Source organism: Rhinopithecus bieti, unplaced genomic scaffold (genome assembly GCF_001698545.2).
Source record: "Rhinopithecus bieti isolate Rb0 unplaced genomic scaffold, ASM169854v2 scaffold_3832, whole genome shotgun sequence".
NCBI lineage: Eukaryota > Metazoa > Chordata > Mammalia > Primates > Cercopithecidae > Rhinopithecus > Rhinopithecus bieti.
The window spans coordinates 1,021,851-1,038,121 of NW_016804242.1; positions in this window are offsets into that span (position 1 = coordinate 1,021,851).

Below are 16,271 nucleotides of genomic sequence, written 5' to 3' on the forward strand. Positions count from 1 at the left end.
AATAGTCCTCCTATCCTCATCCTTTACCCTTGTCAGATATCATTAAAATACCAACATTATTTTCTTCCTAGTTGGAAGTAGCCTCAAAATCTTTCTTACAGATTACAGTGACGTAAGTCTGAAACCTTTTGTTATCCTTGAGCTAGAGCCCTATTTCTCAACACCGACACTATTGACAATGTGAACCAGATAATTCTTTGTTTTGCAGGGCTGTGTTGTGCATTGTGGGGTATATAACAGCATCCCTGGCCTCCACCCACTAGAGGCCAGTAGCAACTACTCTGTCTACCCCTACTCTCAAGTCATGACAAAGAAAACGTCCCCAGACAATATTGCCCTTGGTTGACAACCACTTCCCTAAAGATAGATATACCTAGTAAATAAAGGACTTTAAGATAAAGCGTAGAAGAAAATTAGCTTGCTATGGTATTAGAAATGCCATAATCACCTTCTTCGTGGCTATTCTTCCTTCTAGCATGTTCAGCATGGTAACTTCGGCTCTCATCCTGGTTTTTAAAATTTCATGTCCAGGCATCATCTGTCTCACAGCTTTTGCCTAGGAGATCCTGATGAGGTACTGAAAAGACATTTGGATATTAAAAACAATTGTCACTTTAACATCAGCCTCAGGCTGATGTTATTTACTTATTTAATGAATGAGTTTCTGTATTGGGTGATGGTATTTAATTTTACACAGATCTTCATATATAGTTATTTGTTTATACATATAAACATATAAAATCTATATAAATAGACCTATATAAATAAATTGTCTTTTTTGTTGACTGACTTGATTCTTAATTTAAGTCTCATATGTAGTTTTTAATTGTGATGTTTTGTAAAAGGAAAATTCAATGGATGGTAACAGTATTTGTCTTAGAATATGCTGAAAGTCAAATGAAAGGGACAGAGTGAAGTCTCTGTAAGTAATATTGCATTTTGTTGTGCCATTTCCCTCTGTTTAGGAGCATCTATTGCTTTTAGAGAGCTAATATTTAGTAAAGAAAATCTAAGAACAGGAATTAGGTAGAATGATTATTTATTCTCTTTTTAATAGCCACATGGTTCTCCCACACATAAAGTTTCTTATACCATCAATGGGAGTTCTATGCCAAGGACAGACTGACAATAATTGGAAGGAAAATTGAAATTTACTTTTGTTGTTTAGATTATTTTGGTAGCCATGGTAATGGAAGACCAATATAGCACTTTAAAATAACACTCAAAAACAAATTTGGAATAAGTTTTATTTATTGAGATAAATATTATGTTATATTAGGAATACTGGTAATTTGTGGCTGAACATTTTGGGCTTTAACAGATGGACAATTTATTTTTTCACTTTTCTCTTTCCAAAACTATAGGCAGCAGCATCAGGAAAAGATAAAAAACTTTTAGATAATGCATTTAATAAAAAAAAATAATAAAAAAAAACTGAATATTACAGAGAGATAGCAAATATATGATAACACAAGTATCTAGAAATTCAGTCAAATTTGTTTCCTGAACTTCCGCCTGGTAATTAGGGTATAACCATGAAATTATTATTAATTTAAATTATGAGATCATTTGGAGAATAATACTGTGAAAATTTGACTTTGATGATCTATTATTTTTTAAGTTACTTTTTTCTGTCATCAAGACCAATGCTACAAGGTAAGTATAGCTTATTGACACTATGTTGTCCTGAATATATAAAACTGTACATGAAAGATATTGTTGTTTTACTTAATTGTACATATTGTCACCAATATTTGATAAGTGTTTTGCTAATATATATTTTAAACACTTAACTAAGGAATCTATTTTTATTTACATGGAGCACTCAATTCAGAGATTCTTTTCACAAGGAATGTGCTCCAATCGTCTATTCTTTTCTTTTTTTTTTTTTTTTTTTTGAGACATGGTCTCGCTTTGTTACCCAGACTGGAGTGCAGTGGCATAATTTGCTCAACTGAACCTCTGGCCTCCCTGGTTCCAACATTTCTTGCACCTCAGCTTCCCAGTAGCTGGAATTACAGCACGTGCCACCACGCCTGGCGTAATTTTGGTATTTTCCGTAGAGACAGGATTTCCTATGTTAACCAGGCTGGCTTGAATTCCTGACCTATAGGTTCACCCCACCTAGGCGTCCAGTGATGGATATACGGTTGAGCACCTCATCTGGTCAGGATCTATTGTTTAATAAGGCTCCTTCTGGTACTTGTCTGGGTCTAAAAGCCAGGAGGTTACAGATTGTATAATTGTGGTATACAATACCTGGCTTTCAAATCTTAGATTCAAGTCATTATATTTTAAAAAAAAAACAAAACAAAAACAAACAAAAAAAAACAAAAAAAAAAACCCTAAAATTGTTTTTAAATTACTTTCTCGATGACTATTTCAAATTTACTCTCAGGAAAACCCTGTGAGACGTTTTCTTCTTTCTTTTAAAGTAAAATATACTGAGGTACACAAAATGAAATATGATATAATAGCAGAAATGAAACTAAATTTCAGGGGTTCAGTCCTTTTTCTGTATATGACTCTGAGCCCTTTTCAGCCCTTTTTCTGTATATGACTCTGAGCGTTCGCTCTCTCTCTACACACACACATAGACACACATATGCTCATATAATTGCTCATATAATACATATACATATATGTTTTTATTTAGACAAAATTTAGGGGTTATCCTTTTTACTTTTCTATTTTAACTTTGGTTTAATGGGTTGATATTACATTGAAGTTTTTTTTTAAAATGTTCAGAGCTGATAAGTTTCTTTCTGTAAAGAAACTTATAGAATTTGATGTGTGATCTGTGTTTAATATTTAGGGCTCAAGGATCAGAAAGAAGAGTGTTATCTTAACATATATAGTTATGTTGACCCCATGTCCTAGTTTGCTTGGAATAGTATGAATTTATGCCTCTAGTCCTGCAATAATTATTAATAGCATTTCTTCAACTTTCAAAAGTGTCTTGGTTTGAAGGACAATGTGTGGTTATTTTACAACCCTTCTCAAAATCTCTGGAGAAAAAGGAGCATTGAAAATAAATATAAATATAAATTTAATCAATCCAAAAGTGAAACAGATGACTAACTTGTTCTTTAGGGCCCAGAGGTCAACTAGAGAACATAGCCTGGAATGGAACTGCTGAAAAGCAACAATTATTCCAATGTATTGTGCTATTGTAAATGAAAAATAAAAGCTGAAAACAATGTCAGTCTTTATGTGGAAGCAGAAATGCCATAATCACCTTCTCTGTGGCTGTTCTTCCTTCTCTCTTGTTCAGGATGGTAAATTCTGGCTGTCATCTTGGACAAAAACAAGCAATATAATTATAAACACTCTCACCTTTTAGTTTAGTTCAGTTCCTAGAACTAGTAATGCTTTAAAGGAGCGAGGTGCCACTTTTACTCTAGGAAATACAGTGTTACAAATATTAATTTTTAAAAAATAAATGAGAAAAAATAGCATCACAAATGTTACTCAAAAATCTTTTATACCATGCAACAGTTTTGGTAGTCATAATGACATCATGTGATTGACATTATAATAACTTAAATTCAATCACATACAAAAACTCTACATAAGGCCTCTCAATTTTATGTGATTGTCACAATTTATATCTATTAATATTGTGTATCTTTTAACATCTTTTTAGTTATAACTACTTTTAATGCATTTGTCCTCTAACTTTCATACTAGAGTTAAAAGTGATTATGGGCCACAGTGACTCATACCTGTAATCCCAGCACTTTGGGAGGCTGGGGTAGGAGGATCACTTAAGGTCAGAAGTTTGAGACCAGCCTGGTCAGTAGAGCCAGACTCCATCTCTACAAAAACAAAAATTAAGCATAGTGGTGAATGTTTGTAGAATCAGCTCCTTGGGAGGCTGAGGCAGGAGGAACACTTGAGCCCAGGAGTGCAAGGCTGAAGTGAGCTATAATTGCACCACTGCACCCCAGACTGTGGTGACTGAGAGAGTGAGACTCCATCTCTAAAAACAAACAAAAAACACAAAGTGATTATGCAGCACTATTATAATATTAGAGTATTATGAATTTGATTATATAGTTACATTTGCCAATGAGTTTTATAGTTTCATAATTTCTATGTAGTGTGTATAGCTTAGGTTAATCTTTTTCTTTCTCCTTCATTTTCTTTCTTTTTTATTTTCTTTTTTGTCCTGTGGATGTCCAGTTGCTCCAGCATCGTTTGTCAAAAGTTTTTGCTTACTCCATTGAATTGCTTTTGCACTTTCACTAAAATTCAGCTAGTCAAGGTATCAATTAAAAAAACAAAGTTCAAAAACTAGTAAATGAGTTCAGCAAGGTTGCATGACACAGAATCAATATTCAAAATCAAACACTTTTATGTATTTACAATTGACATGTGGAAACTGAAATTGCTTCAAAGAAAATGAAATACCTGAGTATAAACTTAGTCAAACTTACAGGATCTATAAGCTGAAAGTTATTAAATGCTAACTTAAAAAATAAACAAAAGACCTAAATAAATGGAGGAACATACAATGGCCATGGATAAGAGGATTAAACAAAGACTCTCTGATTTTAAGATTTTAAAAAAGATGTTAATTCTATTTTCCTTAAAGAGTTGGGGACGATTAAGGTATATACCTATGAATTGTTTGATAATGTCAGCTTTACTAGTATTATTATCAACTTATACCTCTTTTTTTCTAATATACAATCTGTTACTTTATTCTATTAATTCTACTCCCTTGTTATCTATAAAAGACATTCTTCTTCTCAATTCTCTTTTACTTAGCTCAAGCATTTGTTAGTTTTTACCATTTAATTGGTCTTTCTTATTCTAGCCTAATACCTGTCCAAGTTGCAACCCACTTCAAATGGATTCTTTTTAAAATTCCCTATCTGATCCTGTGTCCGTCTTGCTTATAAATTCTTCACTCCTTTTACTAAAATTATTACTGTTCTAACATACAAGAGAGAAGAGAGATTGCACCAGTAGAGATTACTGGGGAAGAGCAGGAACAACAGCAATAATAATAGCAAAAGCAAGTACAACTGACATTGTTAAAAAAGTTTTCAATTTGGAATAATGGAAAGAAAAAAAAGCAAGACTGGTACAGTGTTGTTGGTGCAGTATTCCAGTTACAATACCTCAGTTTTCCCCAAATGTTAACATTGTACCTAGCTTCAATACAGTTATCCAAACCAAGAAAATAGTTTCTGACTGTATTAGTTGCCTAGGGCTGCTTTAATAGGTCTTACAGAAGTACATGTATACTTGTCTTATGACTCAGCAATTCCACCCTTAGTATTTACCCCAAAATGATAAAAATTTCTAGGTACACAGATACTAATAATGAATCTTCACAGAAATTGTATTTATGATAGCCAAAACCTGGACATAATCCAAAAGTACATCAATAGATAACTTTAAAATTTGTGGTATAGTCATCAATGGAATACTATTCAAAATAAATAGAAATAAACTACTGATATTTGCAATAACGTGTATGAAGCATAATGTGTAAGAGAATGTTGACATAAAATTGTGTATCTTGTCTGATTTTAACACATAAAACGCTAGATAAGACAAATCTAACATATTGTGAAGAAAAGGTGATCAGTGGTTGCCTGGGTGCTGGGATATGGGTGTTGAGGAAGTCATTAATTGCAAAACAGCAAAGTATAATTTTTAGAAATATTGGAAATGTTCTATATCTTGAGTGTGGTGATAGTTACATGCATGTATACATTCATCAAATATAAGCCTAAAATTGGTGCATTTATGGTACGTTCATTTTATCCAAATAAAGATGATTTTAAAACATACAATGATGATAAAAGTTAAATGAGATAAGGCTGAAGTTACTATATTGACTCATAGTACTATTTAATGAGGTGATGCTAGACAAATATTTGAAGAGCTACTTTATTTTCAAAGAAAATATATAACAGGCATAGTGGCAGAAGAGAAATAAAAGTTATTTTAAGGATTTAGCATAAATGTACAATTGATTGTGTTGGAGAAACTTTTTTTTTTTGAGACAGAGTTTTGCTGGAGTGCAGAGGTGCAATCTCGGCTCACTGCACCCTCCGCCTCCTGGGTTCAAGTGATGGAGAAACTTTTTGAAAAGCTTTTCAAACCCAATTCTGAAGATATGCTTCAGTTTACATATCTAGACAAAAACTAAGTAAAGTTATATGAACTCACGTCAATTCACATAGATAAAGCATCTTATTAAGTGTATTGGTTTCCTGGCAGTAGAAAACTTCAGATTTTAGAAATAGTACATTGCACAGTATAATAATTTAAGAAAAGCCAGTATGGAGTCTCACTGATGTATTTGATCCTTCTTTTACCCTACCATATTATTTCTTTATTTAATATTTTAAAATATAATTTTAATTTTCATTACAAAATATTTCAAATATATAAAAAAGTACAGAGAAGAATATGACACATTTCCATTTTATCTCGATTTAATGAATAATATTATTTTGGCATGCTTTCTTATTTTGCTATTACTTTTTAAAGAAATTAAATGTTTTAGACAGACCCAAGACACCAGGCCCTCTCCCATTCCCCTGTTTTCTGCCAGGTAACACACATCTTGAGATGGCAGCTATACTTTTTCCTGCATGTTTTCTGGAAAACATATTGTGCTTTATTAAAGGCACTTCATTTTATTTAATATGTATACCATAGTAATATATCTTATTGTCTATGTCTTTAATATTTACATGTGTTATTTGCATCTCTTTTAATCTGTTTTATTCATTCACTTTTTTCAAGAAGTATTTGTGTTGATATATACAGATCTAGTCACTCATTGTTATTGTCATTTCTGAAATGGAATACTGCAGAGTATGATCTCATTATCTAAATACACTACTGTTTATTCATCTAGTCTCCTATTAATGGACATTTATTTTGTTTCAACTTTTTTGTTTTGCTATTACAAACAAATCCTTGAAAAATATACTTGTATTTGTTTCCTTGAGTATTTCTGGTGTGTGTAGGATTTATGCCTGAAAGTGGAATTATTTTCATTCCAGACTTTCCTCAACTTATGATGGGGTTACATCTCGATAAACCCATTGTAAATTGAAAATATCATAAATTGAAAATGCATTTAATACATTTGATCATCATAGCTTAGCTTAGTCTATGGTAAACATGTTTGAAACACTTACATTAATGCACATTTGGGCAAAATTGTATCCAAAAAATTTTGGCAACGTAGTACACTGTAGAGTATAAGTTGTTATCCTAGTAGAGATCATGTGGCCAACTGGGAGCTGTAGCTCACTGCTATTGCCTAGAACCTCATGAGTGTATCAAACTACATACCTCTAGCCTTAGAAAATATCATAATTTGAAATTTGAAGTATGGTTTATACTGAATGTGCAACACTTTTGTACTATTGTCAAATCAAAAAATCATGAGTCAAATCATAAGTCATAGACCATCTGTGTTACTCTTAAAACTCTGCTATTTCAAGCTACAGCTTAGATAAGAACACATCATTCTTTAACGTCTAAGGGACGAAAGTCAGAGTCTCATTGAATCTTATCCTTACCAACACTGAGTACTATCAAAACTTCAAGTTTCAGCCTGGCGCAGTGGCTCATGCCTGTAATCTCAGCACTTTGGGAGGCCGAGGCGGGCAGATCACAGGGTCAGGAGATTGAGGCCATCCTGGCTAACACGGTGAAACCTCGTCTCTACTTAAAATACAAAATAATTAGCTGGGCATGGTGGCAGGCGCTTGTAGTCGCAGCTACTCGGGAGACTGAGGCAGGAGAATGGTGTGAACCCGGGAGGCAGAGCTTGCAGTGAGCCGAGATCGCACCACTGCACTCGCTCTGGGTGACAGAGCGAGACTCCGTCTCAAAAAAAAACAAAAAAACTTCAAGTTTCTTGCTAATTAGATATGAAATGGCATCATATTTGCTTCAAATTGCATGTTCTTGAATACTAGTAAAGTGAATTATTTTATCATGTGTTTATTGGTCTTTTGGATTTTCTCCTTTGTAAATTGCTTGTTTTTAATATTCTGCCCATTTAAGAAATAGGTTTTTATCTTTTTCTTATTGGTTTCTAGGAGTTCTTTATAGTTGAGATGGTAATTATTTGCAGAATATTTGTGTTGTAGACATCACACATCAGTTGCTTGTGTTTAATTTTGTTTATGGTGAATTTTGTCATGCTGAACATCTAAATACTTACATAGCCAATTTAAAATCTTTTCAATTCTTTGATTTTGTGCACATTTTATTTTTAAATTTAATGTTTTTTCATGTTCTGAATTCTAATCCTTTTGAAACTTATTTCTTTAAGTAACATAGTATCTGATTTTTTTCTATATTGGTAGACAATATTTAATCTCTCTTCAATTCACATTTGTCATTTCTCAATTTCATTTATATCTATAACTTGATTTCATTGCTTGCTGCTTTCTTCCAGTGACCTGTATATTCCCCTGTTTCAATACTATACTCTGTTTTAAACAAAATTTATGTGAGATTGCAGGAGGAAAAAAGTAGTTTTTAATTGCCATGTTTCTGTAGTTGAAGTCCAGTCATTCGCATTTCTTAAACAAATGTTCTTATTATTTCTAATTGTGAAGCAAAGGAGATTTTAAAGGAAGGATCTAGAAATCAGTTGTGTTACGGGGAGAGGAGTATCATGTTCTTGAAAATTACCCCTAGAATGTAATTTGATAATGCATTTTGAGTAAAAGAATCATATGCCACTGATGTTTGTATAACTTTTCTTGTCTTTAGGTAAATCCTTTTAGGTAAATTCTATGTTTCTCCACTGAGCAACCATGTACAGTCATTAGGTTTACAGGGACACCCCTATGTTTTCCACAGAAACCATTTCAATATAGTCTTGTGTTTTCTGTGTCTCATTTATGTGTTTCCCTGCATGTATTCTTTTCTTGTTTCTCTTATATAAAACTACCTTGAATATTAATAAAAAGCCTCAAGATTTTGCACACCCTTGATTTTTTTCTTTAAAAAAATGACAGACTCATGGATGACAATCTCTAACTGCTCCTACAAAACTTTGTTATCTGGTGAACGAAAAAAATAAGTGCTGGCCCTTTTCTAAGTGTTCTTTGTTTGTTTGTTTATTTTTTGAGACAGAGTCTTGCTCTGTTGCCCAGACTGAAGTACAGTGGTGCTATCTCAGTTCACTGCAACCTCCACCTCCCGGGTTCAAGTGTTTCTCTGGCCTCAGCTCCTGAGGATCTGGGACTACAGGTGTGTGCCACCACACCTGGCTAATTTTTGTATTTTTAGTAGAGTTGGGGTTTCACCATATCAGCCAGGCTGGTCTTGAACTTCTGACCTCAGGTGATCACCTGCCTCAGCCTCCCAAAGTGCTGGGATAACTGGTGTGAGTCACTGTACCCAGCCACACTACGTGTTCTTGAAGTTAATCACCAACTAACTACCATGAAAACCTGGGGCTTGAAAAAAAATTTATTAGAATTTAACAAAATAATGCGGATATGAAAAATCTCCATCTTATAGACATCTTTAATTTTGTCCTTTATGGTAACTTAGATCTCATTTACCTGTGTCACAGTTAAATTAAGTACATTAGAGCCTGTAATAAAACTTTAAACCAGTGTTTTTGTTTGTGTTATTCTTTATTTCTTTATTTTTACTATTTTTTTCTAATGATAAAAAGTGTTAAAAAAGTTAAAATGCACCATCCTAGTATTCGCAAGTGGTATTATCACTAAGTTATCTATGATTTGTGATCTGGGTGTTCCTTCTGTTGTAGTTGTTGTTTAAAGGTAAGAGAAGCTACAAAACTTATCTTGATTTTAAGAAAAATTTACCCACCTGCCCACTAAACTATTCAAATTTTTCAATTTTAAATAATAGAAAACAAGAAAAGCAACAGGAGTAAAGTGTTCCTGGTTACATTACCTTTTTCTTTCCCAAATTTTCACATTGTACATAGCTTCAATACAGTTATCCAAACCAGGATAATAGTTTCCTGACTGTAGTAGTTGCCTAAAGCTGCCTTACTAGGTCTTGCAAAAATCCACATATACCTATCTTAGGACTCAGCAATTCTACCTTTAGTATTTACCCCAAAATAATAAAAACTTGTAAGTACACAGATACTGAATAATGGATGTTCATAGAAGTCATATTCATAATAGCCGAGACCTGGAAATAACCCAAAGTACCTCAATAGGTGACCTTGAAAAATTGTGCTATATTCATCAATGGAATTCTATTCAAAATAAATAGGAGTAAACTACTGGTATTTACAACAGAGAGGAAGCATGAAGTATGATGTGTGAATGGAATTCTTTTTTCAGTGTGATCCTCTGATAATGTCTTCCTTCTGTTGTCAGATATTCCCATGATAGGAAAACTGGTACACTTTAAAGGGTACTGACATTATAGAGGCAGAACCGTATTTTTCCCATTATTCTTCTGTAATGTTTATATATAACTCTTACTTTCAGAGCAAGGCCAATATTAAATATAGTGTTGCTCTACTTTGGTGTGTGGCAAAACTGCGTTCATTACCACGTTCATTACCATGACACAGTACCCTACATCTGTGTTTAACTGCCTTTTCTCCTTTCAGGAGTAGCAATTTGGATAGTTGCACTGCCAGCCAAATGCCTATTACCTCCGCCTACTTTGGAAAACAAAAAACAAAACAAACAAACAGGAAAAACAGACTCTAAATAGAAGTATATATCAATATTATAAAAAGTGCAATGGAGCTGGCATTCTCTGGGATTGTGAACAAATGCTTGATTTATATAAAAATATGATGCTCTAGTTTCCAACTTACTATGCTAAACTCCGATTAGTTGTTCTTTTCCCTCTTCGCTGTTGCTTCAGATTTCTGCTTCCTATTCTTTCTCATTTATGTCTGCTGCTTCCTGAGACTATTCCTTTTCCACCTTCCTGATCCATAATCATGATCTCAGGGATCATTGTCTGCTACATTCTTACCCCAAGTCAGCTATCGAAGAACTGGATTACCATTTTGTAGTAAAAAATATTAACAAATACTTGTGAATGGTAAGCCATATCTAGTTTTCTCTACCTATGATAGGGGCCATTACATTTCCACAGAGCCCTGTTCTGATCCCTAGAATCAAGCCTAATTTTAGGCGGGAGAGAACCATAGGCTAGAACTTACAAACTAACAGTGTGCTAATCTGCTAACAGTACTGCTGTTGCTTTTAGTGTTGCTGCTGGAACCTTATTGATGTTACTAAATTAAATCTTAGCCTCCTGATGCAGCTGAATCAGCAAAAATTCTAAAGCCAACAGTCACCTGCAGTTGTTACTAGACCCACATTTGCCCACAAGAGTCCACAGTCATCTGTCATTGCTGTTGCTAGTGCTGCAAGGGCTATGAAAAACAGAACAAAAATCTCCCTTCTGACTGTCTTCCTACTTCCTGTCAGAGTGGCCACTTGTAGAACCTAGCTAAGAGTTACCCAGCAAATGGGAAATGTAGTGTATACCTTTCTAGCCTCCTGAGATACAGAGGCAGCATAGGATAGAAATAAAGCTGAGAATCAAGGGGCAGCTAACCCATACAGTACATAACTGTGTCAATCCAACAGTTTCCTATATTTAGGTTCATTTTGATAGGAATGTTTTTTCGTTTCCATTTTTCCTTACACAACATGGATCCTGGATATTACTGAGAAGATAGGCTGTTTATTGAGATGCTGTTGAGTAGGCAAAATACTAAACTCAGTAGGCCTAATCAGTACAATAATCAGATACTAAATGCAATAAGTAATTCCAGATACCTAACCTTGAGTGGGAAGGCTAAAACTGGCTTTTGCAATATTTATGTATAGTAATTTGGTCATCCAAGGGATTTTCAGGTAGTTTGTATTTTCAGCTCTGTTGTGTAAACTGGAATTATCTAGAATAACAATTTGAAACAAAACATTGAAAGTATCTATCAAATTTGCTGATGTCTAGGCTAATGTGTGAAAAATAATTGTGTGTGTGTGTGTGTGTGTGTATTAAAAAGATTAAAACAAAAGAAAAGCAAAGGACCTATAATTGATAATATGTTCAAACTCTAATCAAGATAATAAATAAAAGAAGTTTATATTACAGCTAAGATACAATTTAGCTAGAATATCAGGTCATTGTTTCTTTCATGTGAATTTTGGGAAGCTGTCCATGAGAAGCCATGACCAAACCCTGCTCAATAATCAGGTAATCCCAGTGCCCTGCTCAATAATCAGGTAATCCCAGTGCAACAGTAGCAGCGAATGTGGTCAAGCAGTTTTATCTTGTTTCTATAACCAAAATGCTTCACTGGAATTGAGATTGTTAGAGTCTGCCAGCAGGCTATTTTCAGTCTTTTCCAAATTATTCTTTCTTTTGAGGGGAAAAGAAAAAGACCATTTTATGAAATCCTTAATGTCATTACCATTGTGATAAGTATTGCTGCAACTATTGTATCAGTTTCCTCCAAAATGATATCCAGGATTTTAATGCATCCCTAATTATTCATAAAGACTTGAACCTGTTAGATTGTTTGCTTGTCAGTTTAGTAAACATAAATATAACATGGAAATTAGACACCAAAATTTGCACTGGCCTCAACAGTCATGAAATCTGTCCCAGTTAAACCTGAACAGGGCTTGATTAAATGAAAGTGAGGTTCATTAGAACCAAGAAGGACAATTATCATTAGCTTCCAAGAAACTAACTTGGTTATTGTCTTCATTTCCAGGGAGTTTCCTGGTCTGGTTTTTGGACAGGATTTGATCTTCTGCTTATAGATGAAAGCTTGTTAGTCACTGAAAAGGAAGAACTAACAAGCGTGGAAAGATGGACAGGCTTATGAGATGTGAAAAGGAAAGGAGTTTGAGCAGAAGCAAACTGCTTGCAGTCCAAGAAAACAAAAAAACCTTCATATTTTATCTCACTTCCTTTTTCTTCATCCCCTTGCTTCTTGTAGTATGACATTATTGGTTAAAAACACGGAAATCCAACGACCTGAATTTAAATCTTCTATATATAATGGTGTGTAAACTTAGAAAGTGAATTCTTCTCTCCATGCGTGAGAACTTTATAAAATGCAGACATCATAGCACCTACCTCATAGATTGTTTATGAAAGTTAAGGCAAAATGTAAGCATTGTATAAATATCAACTCTAATTTCCTTTTTTGTCCTTTTGCTTTGTTTCACTTTGTTCAGCTGTTATTGTTTCCCTATCAATTTGTGCTCCCTAGTTTTACTCATTGCTGTTTTCTTCCATTTCTTTCTCTGTTGTTTCTCCTCCTTCTTTCTGCTTCTCCTCATGTGGGTCTTCCAGTCAACACAGTTTCCACTTTTTGAATTCCCTTTCCTTCTTCTCTTCAAGTCTTTTTCTCTGACTTTCTTGCTTTTCTTTAATTCTCATCTTTCCTTCTCTCCCCCATGTGCTCTCTTTTCTCCACTCGCACAATAACTTGTCTCATTTGCCACAGCAGTACTTACTTTATCTTTAAAAGAAGTTGAAAGTGTTATTTGTCTATCTTGTTTATTATCTCGTTAATTTGCCTTTGTAAAACCAATGATGTGGGCCAGCCGCAGTGGCTCACACCTGTAATCCCAGCACTTTGGGAAGCCGAGGCGGGTGGATCACGAGGTCAGGAGTTTGAGACCAGCCTGGGCATTATGGTGAAACCCCGTCTCTATTAAAAATACAAAAATTAGTTGGGCATGGTGGCACGTGCCTGTAGTCCCAGCTCCTTGGGAGGCTGAGGCGCAAGAATTGCTTGAACCCGGGAGGCAGAGGTTACAGCGAGCCAAGATTGCACCACTGCACTCCAGCCTGGGTGAAAGAGCGCGACTCCACCTCAGACAAACAAACAAGCAAAAGAACAGATGATGTTTTTCCTTGCCTGGTGATAAGAAAAATCAGAAAAATCAATATAGATATTGTAAGTGTGCAGTCTAATGATTTTACAGAGCTAATCATTTAAGGATACTTTTCTTCTGAGCCTGGTCAACAGCCTCACGGGACATTGATCACTTACATCAGTGTCTGGGATCACCATTACCTACTTACCAAGAAAAAATTGGCTCCATCAAACCATAGTTTCTGCTTTTTCACAGAATGGCTTTCCTGTTTATCTTCATAATGAAAAGATTGAGGCTACAAACCTTAAACTACACCTCATTTAGTTCTGTTTATTTCTACTTTCATATCTTTCTTCCATTATCTTTTTCTTTCCTTTCATTTTAGAGAAAGTTTTCTTCACCCTTATTTCCAAGCTTTGTCTTGCCATATTTTTATATTCATCTCATCCATTACTTTCTTGTCAGTCTTTCCTTTTCTTTTCATTATCCTCAAAAATCTCCCCTCTAGGATTCTTCCTTCAATTTTGAAATATACCACCCTCTTAAAAGGTCAATTGGTTTTATCGTCTTTATCAATCATCAGGTTATCCTTTCATGAATAGTTATTTGTATATGAATGACCTCTACATGCTGCTTCCACCTCCTCTCAGCATATTCTAACACTACAATCATATCTCTTCCATTCCATTGAATCACCAAGTCCAGTGATGTTTTCTTAGTCCAGATCCTCCTGGACTTTATATTTTTCTAGATTTCAGTTCTTACAAGAATATTTTATATTCAAGAAGTAAAAGGCACACAAAATGGAAGCTAAAATTGTTCTGCATTATGTCACTGTTTTTAGTTTGTAATATGGAAATAGGTAAAATCCTCTTCCCTTCATCTTTCAAACTAACCTCCCAGAAATAATCTTCTAACATTTTAATGTTAATTCCAGTAACTATAGTAATTTAGTTTTTTTAGTTTCTAGTAATTCAGTTTTTTAAAAAAGCTGGAATAAACATCTTTTAAAATCTTCATCTGAGTCTTTATATTTATCGTGTGTACAAATATATATGCTATTTTAACTGTAATATATAATTTATAATATATAATATACATATTGTATTACATGTATACTTAATTAACTCTCCCCTTTTGCTGATTATATTTTCAAGCTTTTATTTCTTCACATATATAAATCATACCTATATGTCTAACAATATGTCTAAATGATGAGAGTCTGTATCATTGGCTTTTTGTTTTAGTTGTTTTTTTCTTATGGTGCTTAGTTTCCTGTTGTGTTTGTAAATTTTCAAAACTCTGAGTTCTCATTTTCCTTGAAAATTTGTGTGTAAAGATACTTTAAGACTTGATTTACAGATAGTTTCTCCAGAAAAGAAATTGTGTCAGAGACTGGGGAAAACTATCAAATAATGGCCACTTTATTTCAATATTTTCGACATTTAAAAATGTTAATGGAAATATAAGTTACTTGTAGAAAAGTGTGTTAAGTCAAAAATTGATCATAGGAATTATTACAAGCTAAAGACACTAATCATTCAAGTAAAATAATGGGACTTTGTCAGGAACCTCCCAGTGCCCATTTCTTCACTTCTTCCTGAAAGTAACCATCACCTTAATATCCAGTCTGCCTGTGTATGAACTTTTCTCTACAACTTTTTATTTTTTTTAATGTTTCAACCTAGAGAAAAGTTGAAACAATAGTAACTTGAATACCCAATGTTTGTTTCTTAGATCACTGACATGTCAACATTTTGCAGGTCCAGGGCTTTATCTTCTGTAAGTTATCAAAATCCACTCCACAGGGTCTAGCAGAAACTTTAAGGGTGAAAGAGTATTTGATGCTAGGTTGCATCTCAGCGTTCTGGGTTTACTTCATTGTGAAACTCTATGTTTTTCATATTTTGGTGTCAGTTCAGAATTGCATTTAAAATGACTTTTTAAATATATATTTTATACTTCATTATTGTTTCATTGGAGGGTTGTGCAGGATATCTAATCTACTATATTGTTGAAGCAGAAGTTTGCTAGATTTTAGATGTAATTGTATAGGTGTTGGTTTAGAGAATTAGGAGAAAAACATATGAATGGAAATCATAATGGATGTCAATACTTCTGAAATTAAAAAAGGATAAACCACTTTGAGTTCTTATTTATTATAAAGAGTGCTCATAGATCAGGCTGTGGAGAATAAATAACCCTTTTGGTATGGTGAGCCTATCTAATGTGTTGTCCAAATGAGACCATTTTGAAAGTGAAGTGAAACTGGTGATAATTACTCTGATGGGGGAAAAAAAAAAAAAAAGACATAACTTGTTCTTGTCTGGGGCAAATTGAGATGCAGTTGCCCTAAGTGTAGGTTACTATACTTTTTAAGAAATGACTTTGAAAGTAAAAATAAAACCAGATATG